The sequence below is a fragment of the Hylobates moloch genome, unplaced genomic scaffold (genome assembly GCF_009828535.3).
Source record: "Hylobates moloch isolate HMO894 unplaced genomic scaffold, HMol_V3 SCAFFOLD_4, whole genome shotgun sequence".
NCBI lineage: Eukaryota > Metazoa > Chordata > Mammalia > Primates > Hylobatidae > Hylobates > Hylobates moloch.
Window position 1 is genome coordinate 27200444 of NW_026652279.1, and position 8093 is coordinate 27208536.

The 8093-nt window shown below is 46.2% G+C and overlaps 1 non-coding gene across 1 annotated transcript; it reads left to right on the forward strand.

The window, feature by feature from the left end:
* Window positions 1-200: 200 nt before the first annotated feature.
* On the forward strand, window positions 201-304 carry LOC116467721 (small nucleolar RNA U13). The gene has a single exon (XR_004247926.1). It is a non-coding gene; the product is annotated as a small nucleolar RNA U13 (small nucleolar RNA).
* Window positions 305-8093: the final 7789 nt, after the last annotated feature.

Sequence of the window (8093 nt, forward strand, 5' to 3'; positions counted from 1 at the left end):
TAAAGACACAAAAATAGGCTGGTTGTGGTGGTGCACATCTGTAATCCCAGCTACTCAGGAGGCTGAGGCAGGAAAATCACTTGAACCTAGGAGGCAAAGGTTGCGCCACTGCACTCCAGCCTGGGCGACAGATTGAGACTCCGTCTCAAAAAAAAATAAAAAATAAAAAAAAAACAAGAATGGCAAACAAAATACAACAGATTTTTTCATAGTTCATAAGCATGATGAGTGGATTTTCATGTTCATGTGTGAGGTGTGCCTCCCTCAAACCTTGGTATGATGTCAACACATTGTCTATCTGATGTGAGAAGAAGTAAAAAAACAGTGAAAAGGCAGTTTACAGAATGGGAGAAAACATTTGCAAATCATACATCCAATAAGGAGTTAATATTCAAAATATATAAGGACCTCAACAGCAAAGAAACAATTTTAAAATGGGCAAAGGACCTAAGTAGACATTTCTCAATAGAAGACATTAAATGGCCAAAAGATAAGTGTTGGTGAGGATGTGGAGAAAATAGAACCCTCCCAGGCTCTTGGTGGGAATGTGTATTGTACAGCCATTATGGCAAACAGTATGGAGGTTCCTGGCAAAACTAAAAATGGAATTACCATGTGATCCAACAATCTCACTTCTGGATATATATACATAGGAAATGAAAATCAGTATTTTGAAGAAATATCTGCACTCCCATGTTCATTGCAGCACTATTCACAATAGCCACACTATGGAATCAAGTGTCCATTGCCAGATGAATGGATAAAGAAAATGTGGGCCGGGCACGGTGGCTCACGCCTATAATCCCAGCACATTGGGAGGCCAAGATGGGCGGATCACCTGAGGTCAGGAATTTGAGACCAGCCTGGCCAACATGGCGAAACCCCATCTCTACTAAAAATACAAAATTAGCCGGGTGCAGTGGTGGGCGCCTGTAATCCCAGCTACTCTGGAGGCTGAGGCAGGAGAATTGCTTGAACCCAGGAGGCGGAGGTTGCAGTGAGCCAAGATCACGCCACTGCACTCCTCTTGGGCAACAAGAGCGAAACTCCATCTCAAAAAAAAAAAAAGAAAAGAAAAGAAAAGCCGGGCGCGGTGGCTCACGCTTGTAATCCCAGCACTTTGGGAGGCCGAGGCGGGCGGATCATGAGGTCAGGAGATCGAGACCACGGTGAAACCCCGTCTCTACTAAAAATACAAAAAAAAATTTAGCCGGGCGTGGTGGCGGGCGCCTGTAGTCCCAGCTACTCGGAGAGGCTGACGGCGGGCGGACTTGCAGTGACCCGATTGCCCACTGCATTCACTGGCGACAGGCGAGATCCGTCTCAAAAAAAAAAGAAAAAAAAAAAGAAAAATACTGCATGTTCTCACTTATATGTGGAATTTTTTTTTTTTTTTTTTTTTTGAGACAGAGACTCACTCTATCACCCAGGCTGAAGTGCAGTGGCGTGATCTTAGCTCACTGCCACCTCTGCCGTCTGGGTTCAAGCGATTCTTCTGCCTCAGCCTCCTGAGTAGCTGGGATTACAGGCACCTGCCACAGCGCCTGGCTAATTTTTGTATTTTTAGTAGAGACAGAGTTTCACCATCTTGGTCAGGCTGGTCTTGAACTCCTGACCTCGTGATCCACCCGCCTCGGCCTCCCAAAGTGCTGGGATTACAGGTGTGAGCCACCACGCCCGGCTGGAATCTTTAAAATAAATTGGCCGGGTGCGGTGGCTCACACCTGTAATCCAAGCACTTCGGGAGGCCAAGGTGGGCAGATTACCTGAGGTCAGGAGTTCAAGCCCAGCCTGACCAACATGAAGAAACCCTGTCTCTACTAAAAACACAAAATTAGCCAGGCATAGTGGCGCATGCCTATAATCCCAGCTACTCGGGAGGCTGAGGCAGGAGAATCGCTTAAACCCAGGAGGCGGAGGTTGCGATGAGCTGAGATTGTGCCATTGCACTCCAGCCTGGGCAACAAGAGCGAAACTCCATCTCAATCAATCAATCAATCAATCAATCAATAAAATAAGTTGAACTCACAAAAACAGAGAGTAGAATGGTGGTTGCCAGGGCCAGGGGAGTTGAGATGAAACAGAGAGATATTGGTCAAAGGGTACAAGTCACCCTTTTGGTTGGGAGGAATATATTCTGGACATCTGTTATACAGCATGATGACTATAGTCAATAAATAATGTATATTTGAAAATTGCTAAGAGGGTAGTTTTTAAATTTATTTTTATTTATTTATATTTTTTTTTAAATAGGGTCTTGCTCTGTCGCCCAGGCTGGAGTGCAGTGGTGCGATCTCTTTTCTTTTTCTTTTTCTTTTTTTTTTTTTTTTGAGAGGGAGTCTTGCTCTGTGGCCCAGGCTGGAGTGCAGTGGTGCAATCTCGGCTCACTGCAAGCTCCGCCTCCCAGGTTCACGCCATTCTCCTGCCTCAGCCTCCCGAGTAGCTGGGACTACAGGCGCCCACCACCACGCCCGGCTAATTTTTTGTATTTTTAGTAGAGACTGGGTTTCACCATGTTAGCCAGGATGGTCTTGATCTCCTGACCTCGTGATCCGCCCGCCTCGGCCTCCCAAAGTGCTGGGCGCGATCTCGACTCACTGCAACCTCCGCCTCCTAGAGCAGGAGCACCGTCATCTTGGACAAACACCGCCACTTTAAGTTCCAGCTCCCTTTGTAGCCTCATGCATTTCAAGGAAATCTCTTCTAACCACAAGCAGCCAGAAAGAGCACACAGTAAAACACAGATAAGACAGCTCTGGCACAGAGGGAAGTAGGGGGAAAGTCTCTTGGGTAACTGCCAAACTTTACCCTCATACAATGTGCCCCAGTAAAACAGTGGGCCTTAATAAGCACATTTCTTTCCCTCAGGTGCACCTAAGATAGGGAAGCTAAAAGCAGACTCAGGGGATATGCCTGCAGCTGCAGAAAGATGTACGGGAACAGACAAAACAACTCTCCCTCCCAGATAAGCACAACAAAGAGACACAGAAGCAGTCGAAGTCTCTGATAAACTCACCCACCCTGAATCCTTAAAAACTGTGTCTGTAAGATTGTGCAGCTTCTGAGCTAACTTGGTCAGAAGTCCCTCCCAGGTTTGAAATAAACCTGTTGACTGTCAAGCCACCCCTCATGTTTCTCTCTTTTTTCTTTAATTCTTACACTGGGTTCAAGCGATTCTCCTGCCTCAGCCCCCCGAGTAGCTGGGACTACGAGCACCCACCACCACACCTGGCTAATTTTTGTATTTTTAGTAGAGACAGGGTTTCACCATGTTGGCCAGGCTGGTCTCGAACTCCAGACCTCAGATGATCTGCCCACCTTGGCCTACCAAAGTGCTGGGATTACAGGCATGAGCCACCATGCCCAGCCAAGAGAGTAGATCTTAAATGTTCTCACCACAAAAAAACTGAGGCGATAGATATGTTAGCTTTATTTTTTTAATTTTTAATTTTTTTACAAAATAGAGATAGGGTCTCACTATGTTGCCCAGGCTGGTCTTGAACTCTGGGCTCAAGCGATCCTCCCACCTGGGTCTCCCAAAGTGCTGGGATTAACAGACGTGAGCCACTGCACTTGGCCAGCTTGATTATTTTTTAATGGCAAACAAGCTCATGAAAAGATGCTCGGCTGTGCACGGTGGCTCACGCTTGTAATCCCAGCACTTTGGGAGGCCGAGGCGGGCGGATCACGAGGTCAGGAGATGGAGACCATGGTGAAACCCCGTCTCTACTAAAAATACAAAAAATTAGCCGGGCGTGGTGGCGGGCGCCTGTAGTCCCAGCTACTCGGAGAGGCTGAGGCAGGAGAATGGCGTGAACCCGGGAGGTGGAGCTTGCAGTGAGCGGAGATCGCGCCACTGCACTGCAGCCTGGGTGACAGAGCGAGACTCCGTCTCCAAAAAAAAAGAAAAGATGCTCAACATTGTTAGTCACTAGAGAAGTACAAATTAAACCTCAATAAGATACCACTATACATCAATTAGAATGGCTAAATTTTTTTTTTTTTTTAAGAACGAAACGCCAGGCCAGGCGCGGTGGCTCATGCCTGTAATCCCAGCACTTTGGGAGTCCAAGGCAGGCGGATCACGAGGTCAGGAGATTGAGACCATCCTGGCTAACATGGTGAAACCCCGTCTCTACTAAAAATACAAAAAATTAGCTGGACGTGGTGGCGGGCACCTATAGTCTCAGCTACTTGGGAGGCTGAGGCAGGAGAATGGCATGAACCCGGGAGGCAGAGGTTGCAGTGAGCCAAGATTGTGCCACTGTACTCCAGCCTGGGCGGCAGAGCGAGACTCCGTCTCAAAAAAAAAAAAAGAACAAAACCTCAAATCTGATAATACCAACTGTAGACAAGAATGTGAAGCAACTGGAACAGTCATACATTGCTGGTGAGAATGCAAAATGATACAACTGCTCTGGGTGAAACGGGTTAGCAATTTCTCATGAAGTTAAACATGTACTTACCGTTTGACCTAGCAATCTCCTAGGTGATTCTCACCCAAGAGAAACAAAACTTATGTTTGCAAGAAACCTGTATACAAATGTATATAGCAGCTTTATAATTGCTAAAAACTGGAAACAAACCAATAGCTTGCAGTTGGTAAGTAGATAGTGTGGAATACCCTTGGCAATAAAAATGAGTAAGTTGTTATATACTACAACTTGGATGAATCTCAAATGCATTATGCTAAGTGAAAAAAAGCCAAACTCAAAAGGCTACATATGATATGATTTTGTTGTGTGACATTCTGGAAAGGCAAAACTATAGGGACAGAAGACAGACAGATCAGTGGTTGCCAGGGATTAAAAGTGGGAGCAGGGTTTGACCATGAAGGAGTTTTGGGGATGACAAGATATTCTGTTTTTTTTGTTTGTTTTTTTTTTTTTTTTTTTTTTTTTTTTGAGACAGTCTCGCTTTGTCGCCCAGGCTGGAGTGCAGTGGCACGATCTCAGCTCACTGTAAAAACTGGAAACAAAGGATGTAAATATGACAACATGCTAATTACATGTAGTGAGATTATCAGTATTTGCTTTATTATTGTACTTGTATTTTTTAATTGGTCGACATACAAACAAGGCAAAATATATCCCCCTTAGAGAAAATTTAGAAAAGACAGAAAAGGAGATAGAAAAAATCACCAGTCGGCCGCCCCTCTGCCCGGCCACCCATCTTCTGGGGGGTGAGGAGCGCCTCTGCCCGGCCACCCACGGGAGGTGAGGGCCTCTGCCCGGCCACCCATGGTCTGGAGGTGGGGCCCCGCCGGCCTCCCAGTCTGGTGAAGGACTGGCCCGGGAGCGTCTCTGCCTGGCCGCCCCGTCTGGGAAGTGAGGAGCGCCTCTGCCCGGCCGCTCCATCTGGGAGGTCTACCACGGAGGCCAGAAGCAATGTGGGGGCTGGACGTGGTGGTTCACGCCTGTGGTCCCGGCACTCTGGGGGGCGAGGCGGGTTGATCACTTCGGGCTAGGAGTTCGAGACCAGTCTGGCCAACTTGGCGAAACATGAAAAATACAACAGACAAACTAACCAACCAACTCAGTGACAACAAAACAGGTCTACCCTGGAGTCATACTCTAATTTTTTCTATTTTCCTCCCTTTCTGATCCTTTACCCCACTTTCTTTTTCTTCCTCTTCCTTCTCCCTCTTCTTTGTCAAATAGAGGATTGAGTTATTATCACTGATCCATATAAAGTCCCTCTCTCATTTATTTTAACTCCCACCCCGCATTTCTATTCCCCGACTTCCCATGTGCAACCTTCCTAATATGTTTGATACGCATCTTTTTGTTTGTATGTATTTTTAGAAAATGTTTATTGTTTTTTGTGTGCAAAAAAAATTAATAAAAAAAAAAGAAAAAAAGAAAAAGTCACCAGTTGTCTTATTTAATTAATTTATTTTTTTGAGACAGAGTCTCGCTCTGTTGCCCAGGCTGGAGTGCAGTGGCGCCATCTCCACTCACTGCAAGCTCTGCCTCTCGGGTTCACGCCATTCTCCTGTCTCAGCCTCCTGAGTAGCTGGGACTACAGGCACCCGTCACCATGCCCGGCTAATTTTGTTTTTGTATTTTTAGTAGAGAGGGGTTTCACTGTGTTAGCCAGGATGGTCTTGATCTCCTGACCTCGTGATCCGCCTGCCTCGGCCTCACAAAGTGCTGGGATTACAGGCGTGAGCCACTGCGCCCGGCCCACCAATTGTCTTTAGACATTGTAATTTTTATTCTTTTTTACATGTCTTTTTGCCTAATGAAAAGTGTACTGTAAGAACAATTTTGCCTGTGGTTTTACTTAGTATATTCTAAACATGTTTCCTTTGCAACTTTTTTTTTTTTTTTTGAGGCAGTCTCGCTCTGTTACCCAGGCTAAAGTGCAGTGTTGCGATCACAGTTCACTGCAGCCTTGACCTTCCTGAGCTCAGGTGATCCTCCAGCCTCAGCCTCCTGAGCAGCTGGGACTACAGGTGCACCCATGCCCAGCTAATTTTTTGTAGAGACAGGATTTCATCATGTTGCCCAGACTAGTGTTGAACTCCTCAGCTCAAGTGATCCGCCCACCTTGGCCTCCCAAAGTGCTGGGATTACAGGCATGAGCCACCGTGCCTGGCCACCCCTTCCTCTTAAATGATCTTTGAAACATTATTTGCAATCTCAAAGCCTGCATTTATCTAAACAACTGGTTTCATTTTAGGGATGTAGGCATTTCTGTAATATTAAACTGTTATATTTCACCTCGCTAGCATGGGAGTACAACTGAGGGGATGTTTGCATGAATCTTGTGAATTATGATGGCTCTGAGCCATTGTAATTTGATTAACAGAAGTCCTACTTTGGGGTTTATTTTATTTTTATTATTTATTTATTTTTTGAGATGGAGTCTCACTTTGTTGCCCAGGCTGGAGTGCAATGGTGCTATCTGGGCTGACTGCAACCTCCACCTCTGGGGTTTAAGTGATTCTCCTGCCTCAGCCTCCCGAGTAGCTGGGACTACAGGCGCGGGCCACCATGCCGGCTAATTTTTTTGTATTTTTAGTAGAGATGGGATTTCACCATGTTGGCCAGGCTGGTTACGAACTCCTGACCTCAAGTGATCTGCTCACCTCGGCCTCCCAAAGTGCTGGGATTACAAGCGTGAGCCACCGCGCCTGGCCTTAATTCTTTCATTTTTTATGGAGACAGGACCTTGCTATGTTGCCCAAGCTGGTTTCAAACTCCTGGACTCAAGCGATCCACCCGCCTCAGGCTCCCAAAGTCTCGGGATTACAGGCATACAGTGCCTGGCCTTCACATTCTTATATACCCTTCTGTTTTCTTAGCTGTGAAATGGAGATAATGACATAGCCTTAATTCATGTGGGATGCTTAGCACAGTGTCTGGCACTTGATAGATTTTTTCTTTCTACTTGAAATGTATTTTTGAGCTGGGCATGTTGGCTCACATCTGTAATCCCAGCACTTTGGAAAACCAAGGCAGGCAGATTACCTGAGGTGAGGAGTTCGAGACCAGCCTGGCAAACATGGTGAAACCCCGTCTCTACTAAAAGTACAAAAATTACCCGGGTGTGGTGGCACACACCTGTAATCCTAGCTACTCCAGAGGCTGAGGCATGATAATCGCTTGAACTCAGAAGATGGAGGTTGCAGTGAGCTGAGATCGAGCCACTGAACTCCAGCCTGGGTGATAAAGCGAGACTATCTAAAAAAAAATATTTTTAACTAATATAAAACTCTCTGAACCCTTCTTTTTCTGAGCTGCTTCTCCACTTGAGTCCATCCCACATCACTGAACATTTAATTACACAGAATTGTGTACCGTCTTCCTTGACCCCCAGATCTTTAGCCTTCTATAGTGCCCTGTCTCTTTTTGACGTACTAGTCACAGTTGCAATTTTTTTTTTTTTTTTTTGAGACAGTCTCACTCTGTCACCCAGGCTGGAGTGCAGTAGCACAATCTCAGCTCACTGCAACCTCTGCCTCCCGGGTTCAAGCAATTCTCCTGCCTCAGCCTCCTAAGTAGCTGGGATTACATGCGCTCACCACCATGCCGGGCTAATTTTTGTATTTTTAGCAGAGACGGGGGTTTCACCATGTTGGTCAGGCT